Below are 15,834 nucleotides of genomic sequence, written 5' to 3'. Positions count from 1 at the left end.
AAATTCCCTTTGAAAACTGGCACAAGACAGGGATGCCCTCTCTCACCACTCCTATTCAACATAGTGCTGGAAGTTCTGGCTAGGGCAATTAGGCAAGAGAAAGAAATCAAGGGTATTCAGTTAGGAAAAGAAGAAGTCAAACTGTCCCTGTTTGCAGATGACATGATTGTATATTTAGAAAACCCCATCGTCTCAGCCCAAAATCTCCTTCAGCTGATAAGCAACTTCAGCAAAGTCTCAGGATACAAAATTAATGTGCAAAAATCACAAGCATTCTTATACACCAGTAACAGACAAACAGAGAGCCAAATCAGGAATGAACTTCCATTCACAATTGCTTCAAAGAGAATCAAATACCTAGGAATCCAACTTACAAGGGATGTAAAGGACCTCTTCAAGGAGAACTACAAACCACTGCTCAGTGAAATAAAAGAGGACACAAACAAATGGAAGAACATACCATGCTCATGGATAGGAAGAATCAATATCGTGAAAATGGCCATACTGCCCAAGGTAATTTATAGATTCAATGCCATCCCCATCAAGCTACCAATGAGTTTCTTCACAGAATTGGAAAAAACTGCTTTAAAGTTCATATGGAACCACAAAACAGCCCGCATCTCCAAGACAATCCTAAGTCAAAACAACAAAGCTGAAGGCATCATGCTACCTGACTTCAAACTATACTACAAGGCTACAGTAACCAAAACAGCATGGTACTGGTACCAAAACAGAGATATAGACCAACGGAACAGAACAGAATCCTCAGAAATAATACCACACATCTACAGCCATCTGATCTTTGACAAACCTGAGAGAAACAAGAAATGGGGAAAGGATTCCCTATTTAATAAATGGTGCTGGGAAAATTGGCTAGCCATAAGTAGAAAGCTGAAACTGGATCCTTTCCTTACTCCTTATACAAAAATTAATTCAAGATGGATTAGAGACTTAAATGTTAGACCTAATACCATAAAAATCCTAGAGGAAAACCTAGGTAGTACCATTCAGGACATAGGCATGGGCAAAGACTTCATGTCTAAAACACCAAAAGCAACGGCAGCAAAAGCCAAAATTGACAAATGGGATCTCATTAAACTAAAGAGCTTCTGCACAGCAAAAGACACTACCATCAGAGTGAACAGGCAACCTACAGAATGGGAGAAAATTTTTGCAATCTACTCATCTGACAAAGGGCTAATATCCAGAACCTACAAAGACCTCAAACAAATTTACAAGAAAAAAACAAACAACCCCATCGAAAAGTGGGCAAAGGATATGAACAGACATTTCTCAAAAGAAGACATTCATACAGCCAACAGACACATGAAAAAATGCTCATCATCACTGGCCATCAGAGAAATGCAAATCAAAACCACAATGAGATACCATCTCACACCAGTTAGAATGGCGATCATTAAAAAGTCAGGAAACAACAGGTGCTGGAGAGGATGTGGAGAAATAGGAACACTTTTACACTGTTGGTGGGATTGTAAACTAGTTCAACCATTATGGAAAACAGTATGGCGATTCCTCAAGGATCTAGAACTAGATGTACCATATGACCCAGCCATCCCATTACTGGGTATATACCCAAAGGATTATAAATTATGCTGCTATAAAGACACATGCACACGTATGTTTATTGCAGCACTATTCACAATAGCAAAGACTTGGAATCAACCCAAATGTCCATCAGTGACAGACTGGATTAAGAAAATGTGGCACATATACACCATGGAATACTATGCAGCCATCAAAAAGGATGAGTTTGAGTCCTTTGTAGGGACTTGGATGCAGCTGGAATCCATCATTCTTAGCAAACTATCACAAGAACAGAAAACCAAACACCGCATGTTCTCACTCATAGGTGGGAACTGAACAGTGAGATCACTCGGACTCAGGAAGGGGAACATCACACACCGGGGCCTATCATGGGGAGGGGGGAGGGGGGAGGGATTGCACTGGGAGTTATACCTGATGTAAATGACGAGTTGATGGGTGCAGCACAGCAACATGGCACAAGTATACATATATAACAAACCTGCACGTTATGCACATGTACCCTACAACTTAAAGTATAATAATAATAAATAAATTAAAAAAAAAAAAAAGAAAATGTGGCACATATACACCATGGAATACTATGCAGCCATCAAAAAGTATGAGTTTGTGTCCTTTGTAGGGACATGGATGCAGCTGGGAACCATCATTCTTAGCAAACTATCACAAGAACAGAAAACCAAACACCGCATGTTCTCACTCATAGGTGGGAACTGAACAATGAGATCATTTGGACTCAGGAAGGGGAACATCACACACAGGGGCCTATCATGGGGACGGGGGAGGGGGGAGGGATTGCATTGGGAGTTATACCTGATGTAAATGACGAGTTGATGGGTGCAGCACACCAACATGGGACAAGTATACATATGTAACAAACCTGCACGTTATGCACATGTACCCTACAACTTAAAGTAAAATAATAATAAATAAATTTAAAAAAAAAAAAGAAGTATATACCAAGAAAATAATCCAGAAATGTTCCCAGAAATAGGAGACAACCAAATATCCAATAAGTTGGAAATGGCTAAGTTATAGTAATATGGTAGAATGTCTAAAAGCCATTAAAATTACACATAGGCATACAATATTGGTACATAAAAAGTATGTATAAGATACTAATGTGTGAAAAAGATCAAAACAATGCCAAGATGAAGAGAAGGATATATAATTAGCTGATATTTTAAAAGTTAAGGATCTCTTATTTTTCTATGTAAAGTAAGTTACTTAACATTTCAATGAATTTTTAAAAGTAAGACATTAGCAAAGAGTTTTAGATATCTAAATGCTGTCAGAATTAAAATCATCTATTAAATTAAAGAAAGCACAGTAACATGAAAAGAGAATAAAAAACTTGGGTTCAAATAGTTGATTTTATTGTTTTCACTTAATATATCGTGGAGTTTATTGCATACCAGTAACTATAGATCAACCTCATTCTCTCTAAAGGTAATATAAAGTTTATTTTGAGAAGACTAATACTAACTTTTCTCATTTAAAAAAAAATTGAGGTATGATTTACATAAATTTTACCCTTTTTAGTGTGCATAAATTTTGACCAATGTATACATTCAACAGTAATTTTTATTGATACTGCAAAATTACCCTCTTGAGAACTTGTACCAGTTCACTCTTCCACAGCAATTTATGAGTACTTGCTTTTCTATAGCCTTATCAATTCAAATGTGTCATCAAATGCTTTGATCTTTACCAATATGTAAGTGAAAGTGGCATTGTGTTATCGTTTAAATTTTTATTTCTTTTATTATGATAAAGCCAAGTATCTTTTATATAAGATCCATTAATATTTCCTTCTCTTGAATTATCCATAGTTTTTTTGAGGGGGTGCTCATTTTTCTATTGTGAGTTGGCCTTTTCATGAATGCTAGACTTTAGTTTTGGGGAGTTTTGTTTATTTCTTTCTTTGTTTGAAACAGGATTTCACTTTGGTGCCTAGGCTGGAGTACAGTGGCAAGATCATGACTCACTGTAGCCTCAACCTCTCTGGACTCAAATCATCCTTCCACCTCAGCCTCCCAAGTAGCTGGGACTACAGGCACCCACCAACATGCCCAACTAATTCTTGTATTATTTTTGTGGAGATGGGGTTTTGCCATGTTGCCCAGGCTGGTCTTGAACTCCTGGGCTCAAATGATCCACCTGCCTCGGCCTCCCCAAATGCTGGGATTACAGGTGTGAGCCACTACACGTGGCTGAATGCTTGACTTCGGATAAGTTACTTAATGATTTCTAAGGTTGTTTGCAACTCTAAAAATGCATTTGTGAAAAACGGTTTTACAAAATAATTACAGTTAAATAGGAATTATCTGAAAGATAAATCTAAAAAAGAACTTACTTTGAAATTGTTATTCATATTGTTTGTTACTCTGTTTAATAAAAATGTTTGTGAAATCTAAAAAAAAAAAAAAAAAAAACAATGCCTGGTACATAATAGCTGCTATATATGTATTTGTTCAATAAGCTTGAGAGTTTTTATTTAACCTTTCTGAGTCTCGATTTCCTGATCCACAAAATAAACATCATACTACCTGCAACTTCAAAAAAAAAAAAAGACAAAAAGAGAAAAAAAAGAAAAAATTAATAAAACAATTTGTAAAAATTAATAATATGACAGAAACAAAGCCTCACATATCAATAATAACTTTGAATGTAAACAAATTAAATGTTCCACTTAAAAGATAAAGATTGGCATAATTAATAAAATAAAATCAAGATCCAACTATATGCTGCTAACAAGAAACTCACTTTACCCATAAAGATACACATAGACTGAAAGTAAAAGAGTGGGAAAAGATAGTCCATGCAATTGGAAACCAAAAGCAAGTAGGTGTAGCTAAATTTCTACTAGATAAAAAAGACTTTAAATCAAAAACAGCAATAGGCCCACACTCAGACTTAGCCCTGGCAGGCGCCCCCACCACACCTCCACCACTGGGCTCCTTCCCTCAGCCTCTTCTCTGGTGTACCCACCCACTCCCTCACTTCTCCCCCTTTCCCTCTTCCCCATCTGCTCTCCTTCCCTCACCTCTTTCCTCCCCACTTCCCCTCTTCTTGGTTTCCTCCCCCATCCCCTTGACTCTCCCCTCCCTGCCCTTACTCTCTTGCTCACCCTCAGCCTGGACCCCCCATGATGGAGGCAGGTGCCAGTGCCATTGTCACTGCTGCCATCGCAGAGTGGGAGTCATGTTCCCAGAAAGTAGCATGATGGGTGTCCAAAGTAGCAGTGGAAGTTTGCAGGAGCCACCATCTTGGTACCAGCGCTCCACATCTCCAACCCCAGGCTCAGTGGCAAGCAGCGGCCAGGTCCCTGATAAATCATGCACCACCATCCAGGAGGCCCAGGGAAGATGCAATGGATGAGCTTCATAGTCTGAATCCAAGAAGGCAAGAGTTATTGGAAGCTAGATTTACTGGGTTGTAAGTGGGAACACAGGGAGTACCAGCAATTGCAGTGTTGGAGCTAAAGCCTCAACAAATAATGAAAGCTCTTATCACAGTTTTAGAAGCTTAGGATCTTTAAGTGACAAAGAATCAGAGAAATGACTGGCAGGCAGCTGAAAGGACTGTGCAAGTGACCGGACTTTATCTGCAGTGGGTTCCCTTGAGAAACCAGAGAAGAAACAATCAGAATCATCTAGGAGAAAATATAGAAAAGCAGAAACCCAGAATGAAAATTGTCAGGGAAAAAGTACTGGGGGGATGTGGCCACAAAATTAGTGACTATTTTGAATACCAGGGTGAAAATGGCTCAAGTCCAGTAAGAGGCATACCTCCTGCAATCAGTTCTCCTCAAAATTCACATTCACATTCCACTCCTTCCTCATCTCTTTGACCAAATGGCCCTTCTCCTACTGCATTAGCATTTGGGGACCACCCTATTGTACAATCAAAGCAGTTACCCTTTAAAATTATTCAGACTGTTCTAACGATCCTGAAATTAGCAGCATTAGAAAGTAATAAAATCCAGGAGCTGGAAAAGAAGGAAGGATATATAGATTATTTGCTCAGGGCTAACCGTGATCTCAGATGGCAAATAGATGAACAACAAAAATTACTTGAAAAATACAAAGAATGATTAAATAAGTGTATATAAATGAGCAAGAAACTTCTTTTGAAAAGAGTACACAAGAAAAACTGTCAAACAGAGAGAAGAGTATGCAAGATTGATTACATCTCAGGCACTTTACAACAGTTAGACATGGCGTTTCATTTACTGAATAATGGACAGACGGTTTTGCATTTCAGAATCTTGTGAAGCAACAAGAATGGGTGAATTAGCAAAGGGAAGATATTGAAAGGCAAAGGAAAATTTTAGCCAAACACAAACCTCCCACAGCTAATAATTCTCAGACACCCTCTACCAATACTGAACCAAAACAAAGGAAAAACAAAGCAGTCAGTGCAGCAGAAAATGATCCCTTTGTTAGACCAAATTTACTACAACTGTTGACTTTGGCAGAATATCATGAACAGGAAGACATTTTCAAACTTAGACTAGGACATCTCAGAAAGGAAGAGGCAGAAATCCAAGCAGAACTTGAATGTTGACATGACATGAGCTGAGCAGAATAAACAATGAAGATAATTCACAATTCAAAGATCACCCAATGTTAAACGAAAGATATTTATTACTTCATCTGCTTGGTAGAGGTGGCTTTAGCAAAGTGTATAAGGCTTTTGACCTTTATGAACAAAGATACACTGCTGTGAAGCTACATCAGCTTAATAAAGGCTGGAGAGATGAGAAAAAAGAAAACTACTACAAGTATGCCTGCAGTATAGAATACACAAAGAACTGAATCACCCCAGAATAGTTAAACTCTATGATTATTTCTCCTTGGATACAGATACACTTTGTACGGTGTTAGAATACTGTGAAGGCAATGACTTGGATTTCTATCTGAAGCAACACAAGCTAATGTCAGAGAAAGAAGCTGAGTCTATTGTAATGCAGATTGTAAATGCACTAAGATATCCCAATAAGATCAATCCCCCATTACACATTATGACCTTAAGCCAGGAAACATCCTTTTGGTAGATAGAACAGCATGTGGTGAAATCAAAATCACTGATTTTTGTCTGTCCAAGATTACAGATGATGATAGCTATGGTATAGATGGAACTAATCTACCTCCTGAGTGTAACATAGTTGGAAAAGTGGCACCAAAGATTTCCAACAAGGTTAATGTGTGGTCAATTAGAGTCATCTTCTTTCAGCATCTTTGTGGTAGAAAGCCATTTGGTCACAATCAATCTCAACAAGACATTCTTCAAGAAAATACAATATTAAAAGCCACAGAAGTCCAGTTCCATGTAAAACCAATTGCAAGCAGTGAACCCTAGGCCTTTATAAGACACTGCTTAGCATATGGAAAAGAAGATTGATTTGATGTGCACCAGCTGGCAAATGACCCATACCTCCCCCCACAAAAGTACATCAAATTCTTCAGGAAACCTACAACATGGCTGGGCTGACAGCATCTCCTACACTGCTTTCTTCAAGCATAATTACTTACTGACTTTCCTCCAAGACCGGCATGATGTCTTTGGATTGCTTCCAGATGCACACTTAAGTTTGAGAGCATTTGAGTGTTTTTTGTGTGTTTGTTTTCTTTTTTTTTTACACAGGACATGGTAAAGAACTGCTTGTGAACTGAAGTTCCTCATAGTGTCATTTCTTTGAGAGTGGATCATGGACAATGAATAAATGCACACTTCTGACTATAACTTTGAGCAGTGAAGGATGACCACGTGTTATAAAGAAACAGGAATACCATGTTAAGACAGAAGAAAAACATTTTTGTTCTTTTATTTGAAGGAACACCGTAAATAATGTTTATAATACTTAAATACATTTGGTTGTTACCAGAGTTCTAATATGAAAGGTAGTTTTTCATATTAGTTTTTCATTTCTAACACATGAACTACAGTGCCTGGATACATTCTTCAGCATTTGGCAGTTAATCTGCTGAAGTCAAAGTAAGAACTGAATGAGAGTGACAGTTGGGTTTTATAGTAATAGAATGTAAGAGTTCTCTTTGGACAAAGTTAGGCTTTGTCATTTGCCTATTCTGACTTTTACCAAGTTGTACCTCGAAATCACATGTCCATTTTCTTTCACTTGTTATATTAAAGGGAGAGCTATTATTTCTAAATTCTTTACGCCTTTGACAAAATGAGCTACTTGTTTTGAAATCAGTTGAATTCACTAAATTGTAATATTGCCAGTGTTTTCAACACATTAGAATTGATAACAGGTACGTTTCTTTTGTTACCAGGCCTTGTTCATCAAAACAGGTGACAGTATGTAACCAAATGCAGACCAGTTCTATGAAGGATAATGATAAAATCCCTTCTAGCTCTATTGTAAATTGCTGTACAGATTTCAATTACTAAGTTTCAGCAGCTTATTCTTGTACAAATGTTTAAAATATGGCTTTTCTAATTGGGTATTGTATTTTTTAAGTCTTCTTGAAGGTGCTCTTATTACTGCTAAATGATGTCACTTCTTTGCTAAAAAAGTAAATGACCCCCTAGAAGGTGCAGGTTGTCTGTCATTAGCAGACATTCATTAACAATCACGACAGGTAAAAATGATCCATGTTGGACATATTGAGTTCTTTAAATCAGTTAGTGGGTTCTAGGGCTGTGGAGCACATAGATACTAGATTTATACATTGTTCATGGTTATTCTACATTTCTAGAAAGTTCTTATCAGCAAGATGATCCCGTAAATAAGTTTCTTGTGGTTTCTTCAAATTTGTTAAAATGTGAACATTTTCTAACTGCCTTGTAGGGTAGAAACCAATATTTTTCAGGATGCTGTATTTCACTCCTGGAAGGACTTTTTCTTTATTGTCACATTAATAATGCTGATACTTAATGTAAGTTGTTCATGTTGCAGAAAAAGGAGGTTATACTTACCATGGATTCTCTTTAATGTTGTACAGTTAAACTGTATTTCTGATGTTGCAAGCCATTTTGTTTTTTCATTGTACATAGACACATTGTCTCTTTAAAATGCTGCTGAAATTTTACAGAATATAGCCAAAACAATAATAAACAATGACAGCTAAAATGTAAAAAAAAAAAAAAAGCAATAAAGGACAAAGAAGGACATTATGTGATGATAAAGGGATTCATTCAGCAAGAGGGTATAACAATCCTAAATACAAATGCACCCAATGTTGAAGCACTCAAATTCACAAAACAAATATTATGAGACCTAAAGAAAGAGATAGATAGCAATAAAATAATAATGGGAGACTTCAGCACCCCACTCACAGCACTAGACAGATCATCAAGACAAAAAATTAACAAAGAAACACTGGATTTAAATTGGACTCTAGACCAAATTTACTTGACATTTAATGAACATTTTACCCAACAACTACAGAATATACATTCTTTTGATTACCACATGGAACATTCTCCAAGATAGACCACGTATTAGTCCAAAAAACAAGTCTCAGCACATTTTTAAAATGTGAAATCATATCAAGTATTTTCTCAGACTACAGTGGATAAAAGCTAGAAATCAACACCAAGAGGAACTTTGGAAACTACATAAATACATGAAAATTAAACAGCATGCTCCTGAACAATTACTGGGCTAATAAAGAAATTCAGATAGAATTTTAAAATATTTTTGAAACAAATGAAAATCAAAACAACATACCAAAACGTGTTGGGTTCAGTAAAAGTGGTGCTAAGAGGGAATTACATAGCATTAAATGACTACAACAAAAAAGTAGAAAGATCACAAATTAACAACCTAACATTGCACCTCAAGGAACTAGTAAAACAAGAACAAACCAAACCCAAAGTTAGCAGAAAAAAAGAAATAATAAAGAGCAAAGCAGAACTAAATGAAACTAAAACCAAAAAAAAGATCAACAAAACTAAAAACTATTCAAAAAGATAAAAGAAAATTGATAGACCAATAGCAAGAAAAGAAGGTCCAAACAAACACTATCAGAAACAAAAAAGAAACATTACAATTGATATCATAGAAATGCAAAAGATCATCAGAGACTATTATGAAAAACTATACACTTATAACATAGGAAACATAGAGGAAATGGATGAATTCCTGGAAAGATACAACCTCCTGAGATGAACAAGGAAGAAACAAAACTCCTGAACAGTCCAATAATGAGCTGTGAGATTGGATCAGTAACAAAAAACTTCCTAACAACAACAATAACAAAAAGCCCAGGACCAGGTGAATTCATAGCCAAATCGTACCAAACATACAAAGAAGAACTAATACCAGTCCTCCTGAAACTATTTCAAAAAACTGAGCCTGGAATGCTCCCTAATTCTACAAGACCAGTATCACACTGATACGAAAACCAGACAAGGACACAAGAGAAAAATAAAACTACAGAGGAATATACCTGATGAACATTTATACAAAATTTCTCAACAAAATACTAGCAGCTCAAATCCAACAGCACATTAAAAAGATAATACACCATGATCAGGTGAGATTTATCCCAGGGATGTAACAGTAGTTCAACATACTCAAATCAATAAATGTGATACATCATCATAAATAGAAATAAAGACCGAAGCCATATGATAGTCTCGATATATGCAGAAAAAGTATTCAGTAAAATTTAGCAACATTCATGATAAAAATCCTCAACAAATTAGACATCAAAGTAACATACTTCAACATAATAAAGGCAATATACAAAAAAAAAACCCACAGCCAACATCAATGGGGAAAAAGTTGAAATAATTCCCCTTAAGAACTGGAACAAGACAAGGATTCCCACTTTCACCACTCTTATTCAATATAGTACTGTAGGTCTCAGCAAAAGCAATCAGGCAAGAGAGAAAAATAAAAGGCATTTATATTGGAAGAGTGGTAGTCAGATTTTCCCTTTTTGCTGATGATATGATTTAATATCGAGAAAACCCTAAAGACTCCACCAAAAAACCTTTAGATTTTATTAATGAATTCAATAAAGTTTCAGGATATAAAATTAATGTTCAGAAATCAGTAGCATTTCTATATACCAATTATGATCTAGCTGAGGAACAAATAAAGAAGGCAATCCCATTTACAATAGCTACAAAAAATAAGTAAAATACCTAGGAATATATTTAACCAAGGAAGTAAAAGATCTCTATAAGTAGAACTACAAAACACTGATGAAAGAAATCGTAGATGACACAAACAAATGGAGAAACATTCTATGCTCATGGATTGGAACAATCAATATTGTGAAAATGACCACATTTCCCAAAGCAATTTACAGACTCAATGCAATCTCTATCAAATTACCAATGTAATTTTTTTAATTATGGAAAAAAATCCTAAAATGTATATGGAACCAAAAAAGAGCCTGAATAACCGAAGGAATCCTAAATAAAAAGAACAAAGTTGAAGGTATCACATTTTCTGACTTCAAATTATATTACAAGACTATAGTGACCAAAACAGCATGGTACTGGTATAAAAATAGCCACAAAGATCAATGGAGCAGAATAGAAAACCCAGAAATAAAGCCACGTACAGTCAACCAACCGATCTTTGGCAAAGTTGACAAAAATATACACTGAGGAAAGGACACCCTATTCAATAAATGGTGCTGCAAAAATTGGATAGCCATATGCAGACAAATGAAACTGGGCCCATTGTATCAAAAAGATACCTGCATCCATATGTTTATTGAAGAACTATTCACAATAGCAAGGATATAGAACCCACCTAAGTGTCCATCAGTGGAGGATTGAATAAAGAAAATATGAGATGGATGGATGGATAGATAGATAGATAGATAGATAGATAGATAGATAGATAGATAATGTGTATACACACACACACACACACACTGTGGAGTCCTACTCAACCATAATAAAAGAACAAAATCATGTCTTCTGCAGCAACATGGATAGAACTAGAGGTCATTATCCTAAGTGAAATAACTCAGAAAGTCAAATACCACATGTTCTCACTTATAAGTAGGAGCTAAACAATGGGTACATGTGTATATAAAGATAGAAACAATAGATACTGGGAACTTCAAAAGGGGGGATGCTGTGGGGTGCAGGTTGAAAAAATACCTTTTGGGTACAATGTTCACTATTCAGATGATAGGTACACTAAAAGCCTGGGCTTCACCGCTATGTAATAGTGTACATGTAAGAAATCTTCACTTGTATCCCCTAAAGATATAAAAGTTGAGAAGATAAAAATTAATAGTGTACATGTAAGAAATCTTCACTTGTATCCCCTAAAGATATAAAAGTTAAGAAGATAAAAATTAAAAATAAATATAACTAGTTTAGAAACCTTGTAGCTTCACTGAATTCTCTGGAGAGCCCAAAGTCCAGATAACAATAAAATGTTACTTTGATTTGGTTTGCCATTATTCCTTGGGCAGCATTTCTCTTAGCAATTTCATGGGAAGAAGTACCTGTATTTTAGAGTGGAATTCAAAGTTTCTTGAGTTCCTTTGCCATAATACCATCTAATAATTTTCACCACCTACTGAACTAGGACATATTTTTTAATCACATAATTTTAACAAATTTAAAGATGTCAACCAATGTTCACTAGGTCATCATGGTAAAGGAAATATAACTGCTGTGTCTATTTCTCAATCCCAGGTGCCTACACAAACACCCTGGAGAAAAAGCAGAGATATTTGTGGCCAAACCTTAACCTGTGTGAAGCTAAGGTCACCAAGGACAGCCGTGACCTCCCCCAGAGTCCCATTTTGCTTCTGTTTCAGTAGAGTTCCAAACCAGATATGCCAATGTTCTAATCAGGAGATAAATACCTTTGCTCTCAAGGGAGAACATGTTTCTCTGACTAGACAGTGGGATGGGTATGCCTGGGTAATTTTGGTTTCTCTGTACCAGGGAACTGTGTTGGGATCAGCTGAGGCCACGGTTACTTTGAGACTGACTTGATATGCTAAGAGATACCAAGCTTAATTCCCAAGCACCCATTCACCAAGGAGAAGCCAAACGTTTACCTCTGGATTCCATTTAATTAGGCTATCAGTAGCCAACTCAAGTGGTTAATTAACATCAAAGAAAAAGAGCCTAAAGGTTCAATAGCAAGTCCTCCCCAGAGCCTCATTAGGAAAGCTGAGATTGGACCTGTCCCTCAGAGGCACCTTCTGCAATGACAGTGTCTCAGAAACTTTTCTGACACAGCATCATGAGTGAGGCCTCCCGACTTTTCCCTTGGGCTGCTCTCAAGGGGCCATATTCTACTTTGGTTTTAGAAAGGGGAAAGATGATGCCGTAACTCAGAGGCTTTGCCCGCTCCCATCTGAGGCCAGTCCTCCAGGGCAGCATTGGAGAGAGCTACTGAGTAACCAGTTTGAGAGAGATAGCATATTTAAACCAGTTTTAGTCAGAGCCATTTTTTCATGTCTTCTTTGAATAACATCATTTTTGAGGGATACAAATTGATTCCCCTATTCCTTTTGATCTCCTAATTTAAAACCCTGGTAATGATGTCTACTTTATCTAAGGCAGGGATTTTCAGCCTCCTCTGCCCATTTAGCCACCCAAGAAGCTTCACAGAAGATTCCGATGCCCAAGCCACACCCTAGACCAATTGAATCAGAATCTCTAAGGATGCAACCCAGGTATCAGTATTTTCAAAGCTCTCAGGTGATTCCAAGGTGCAGCCAAGGTTGGTATTTCTTTAGAGGGTCCCTATTGGCTTGTGTAATTTGATAGAGCCAATGCTGTGAGTTTAGGGTTAAGCAAATGAATGACCTCCTTCCCTTATCTCCTGAGTCTATTTTTATCTATCATAAGTTTTGGGGGTTTTCTTTTTGCTTTTTCTTAGATTTTATGGATCACTACTTGATACTGAGAAAGGACATAAAGAAAGCACTCTGTTAAAAATAATTTAATTCAATTTTTCTGGTCTTACACATTTCTATTTTCCTTTATTCCCCTAAGTCCACAGATAACACATGAATACAGACTAGTTGTGAAATAATTCAAACAGAAGTTATAAAGTAAAACTTAAAAGTATTTCTTGATTCCCACCCACAAACCCATTGTATATAAAAACATATCTTTATGTATGCAAATATAAATATTAACAGCCTTGAAATCACACAGCATAAATATATTATTTTGCATCTTGAATTTTCACCTAACAAGATGTCTTGGAGATGGTTCCAAGTCACTAGTATCTACAATCTACAGTATTGTTTTTAACTGGCCCTTAGGATTTTAACAATATTTTATAATATGAAGCTACTATAATTTATTTAAACAATCCTTTATTATTGGACATATCAATAGTTTCTCTTTCTCTGTTACAAAGCTACTGTGAACATCTTCTACATATATATCGTTCAAATGTGTTCTATGCCTTATATACATACATAAAAGTAGAAGTTGCTAGATACTATAAAATTGTCCTTCAGAAAAGACATTTCTTTTTTTTTAAAGTTAAAATGAAGTGACTTTATTACTTTTCCTTTTGCTTTTTTATGCAATCAGTGTTTTCTTTCTTTATTTATTTATTTTATTATTATTATTATTATACTTTAAGTTCTAGGGTACATGTGCACAACGTGCAGGTTTGTTACATATGTATACTTGTGCCATGTTGGTGTGTTGCACCCATCAACTCGTCAGCACCCATCAACTAGTCATTTACATGAAGTATAACTCCCAATGCAATCCCTCCCCACTTCCCCCACCTTGATAGGCCCCGGTGTGTGATGTTCCCCTTCCCGAGTCCAAGTGATCTCATTGTTCAGTTCCCACCTATGAGTGAGAACATGCGGTGTTTGGTTTTCTGTTCCTGCAATAGTTTGCTGAGAATGATGGTTTCCAGCTGCATCCATGTCCCTACAAATGACACAAACTCATCCTTTTTTATGGCTGCATAGTATTCCATGGTGTATATGTGACATATTTTCTTAATCCAGTCTGTCACTGATGGACATTTGGGTTGATTCCAAATCTTTGCTATTGTGAATAGTGCCGCAATAAACATACGTGTGCATGTGTCTTTATAGCAGCATGATTTATAATCCTTTGGGTATATACCAGTAATGGGATGGCTGAGTCATATGGTACTTCTAGTTCTAGATCCTTGAGGAATCGCCATACTGTTTTCCATAATGGTTGAACTAGTTTACAATCCCACCAACAGTGTAAGAGTGTTCCTATTTCTCTACATCCTATCCAGCACCTGTTGTTTCCTGACTTTTTAATGATCGCCATTCTAACTGGTGTGAGATGGTATCTCATTGTGGTTTTGATTTGCATTTCTCTGATGGCCAGTGATAATGAGCATTTTTTCATGTGTCTGCTGGTTGTATGAATGTCTTCTTCTGAAAAATGTCTGTTCATATCCTTTGCCAACTTTTTGATGGGGTTGTTTGTTTTTTTCTTGTAAATTCGTTTGAGTTCTTTGTAGGTTCTGGATATTAGCCCTTTGTCAGATGAGTAGATTGCAAAAATTTTCTCCCATTCTGTAGGTTGCCTGTTCACTCTGATGGTAGTTTCCTTTGCTGTGCAGAAGCTCTTTAGTTTAATTAGATCCCATTTGTCAATTTTGGCTTTTGTTGCTGTTGCTTTTGGTGTTTTAGACATGAAATCCTTGCCCATGCCTATGTCCTGAATGGTATTACCTAGGTTTTCTTCTAGGGTTTTTATGGTATTAGGTCTAACATTTAAGTCTCTAATCCATCTTGAATTAATTTTCGTATAAGGAGTAAGAAAGGATCCAGTTTCAGCTTTCTACTTATGGCTAGCCAATTTTCCCAGCACCATTTATTAAATAGGGAATCCTTTCCCCATTTCTTGTTTTTCTGAGGTTTGTCAAAGATCAGATGACCGTAGATGTGTGGTATTATTTCTGAGGACTCTGTTCTGTTCCATTGGTCTATATCTCTGTTTTGGTACCAGTACCATGCTGTTTTGGTGACTGAGCCTTGTAGTATAGTTTGATGTCAGGTAGCGTGATGCCTCCAGCTTTGTTCTTTTGACTTAGGATTGTCTTGGAAATGTGGGCTCTTTTTTGGTACCATATGAACTTTAAAGCAGCTTTTTCCAATTCTGTGAAGAAACTCATAGGTAGCTTGATGGGGATGGCATTGAATCTATAAATTACCTTGGGCAGTATGGCCATTTTCTTTTTTTTTTTTTTTTTTTTATTATTATTGTACTTTAAGTTGTAGGGTACATGTGCATAACGTGCAGGTTTGTTACATATGTATACTTGTGCCATGTTGCTGTGCTGCACCC

At 36.5% G+C, this 15,834-nt stretch overlaps 1 pseudogene; it reads left to right on the top strand.

Moving 5' to 3' along the window:
• The first annotated feature begins 4,788 nt into the window (after positions 1-4,788).
• Positions 4,789-7,103, top strand: LOC100430125 (serine/threonine-protein kinase tousled-like 1 pseudogene; annotated as a pseudogene).
• The last annotated feature ends 8,731 nt before the right edge of the window (positions 7,104-15,834 follow it).

This window comes from Macaca mulatta, chromosome 15 (genome assembly GCF_049350105.2).
Source record: "Macaca mulatta isolate MMU2019108-1 chromosome 15, T2T-MMU8v2.0, whole genome shotgun sequence".
In the NCBI taxonomy this organism is placed as follows: Eukaryota; Metazoa; Chordata; class Mammalia; order Primates; family Cercopithecidae; genus Macaca; species Macaca mulatta.
Note: the sequence above shows the minus strand (reverse complement) of the source record. Positions and strands in the feature narration are given on the sequence as shown.